This window comes from Chiloscyllium plagiosum, unplaced genomic scaffold, assembly GCF_037043375.1.
Source record: "Chiloscyllium plagiosum isolate Xiang-an unplaced genomic scaffold, Cpla_swu_hap1 HiC_scaffold_53X, whole genome shotgun sequence".
NCBI lineage: Eukaryota > Metazoa > Chordata > Chondrichthyes > Orectolobiformes > Hemiscylliidae > Chiloscyllium > Chiloscyllium plagiosum.
The window spans coordinates 14,619,644-14,620,852 of record NW_028270191.1 but is presented as its reverse complement, the minus strand read 5'-3'; positions in this window follow the sequence as shown (position 1 = coordinate 14,620,852).

Sequence of the window (1,209 nt, the reverse complement as noted above, 5' to 3'; positions counted from 1 at the left end):
CTAGAAAAAATACATACAGTTAGCAGAAATTCATTAATCATAATTAAGCACACCCATGAACAGAATTAAGTAGCAATGTTGCCAGAATTGTCTGGTCGAACGGAAGATGACAACCTTTCAAACAATTTTCTTACAGCAAGTTTGTTCAAAAGTTCAACTTTCATACAGAAGCTGTATTGTTCAAAATGTGCAGCTATTTACTGTAAAATCAGATTCACCAGACCCATTTCACTGACAGTCAGTGCTCAAAGACATTGTGGCATATTATAGTAAAATTCAAAAATGTATCATGCTCAGCCAAGCCGAACTTAAAACTGTGGATGAATCATACCAGGCCAGGCCCAACTTTGGTATTTCAGCCCTTTGTTTAGATTTTGGCTAAGAAATTATAATCACATCAAGAGACAAGACATAGAACTGGCAAACCCAGGAGGCCCAGGTTCAAGTCCCACCTGCTCTAGAGGTGCGTGCATAACATCTCTGAACAGATTAGAACATCTCTGTAACTTGTGATTTTGTGAAGGCTAAATGAGTAAGGAACATGCTAAAGATGCTGGAAGCATAAACTAAGCATACAGATTATTGGAAAACACTCAGTTGGTCAGTCAGCAGCTGTGGAATTAGAAACAGTCAACATTCCAGATCTGCTGAATGTTTTCCAGCATTTTCTGTTTTAATACCACAGCACAATGCTGTCTGCTTCAATCAGCTCAGATCACTTAGCACCAAACGCACAAAGGAAAATCAATGTGTGAAGGAAGTGACAATGTACAGAATACAATGATCAAGAACAGCAATTGTATATTTTACTGTTTTTGAAGTTGCAGGAACATTCAGCAGGCATTATTGGATGAGTGAAGTTCAAACATTTGATAAAACTTCAATTAGACAACTAAGGAACAAAGTTCTCACATTATCAATGCACCATTCACACATGGAAACATACATAATTCAGCTAAAGACAACTTGTCCCACTAGCAAAACGGAAATTTTAAACATTTAATGACTTTGGCTCTTTAACCGAGTTCAACTGCTATATACCATATCTTAAGCGTTTGATCACATAGGTTTGAATATTTTCTTAAAGCAGAGTTTTAAGATGATAGCATGTAGTGATTTATTAATGCTTAGTGCAATCATAGCATTGGGGAAGGCATTCTTGGCATTTGAGAGAATAGTTTGCAGAAGTTACATAAAAAAAGAAACCCA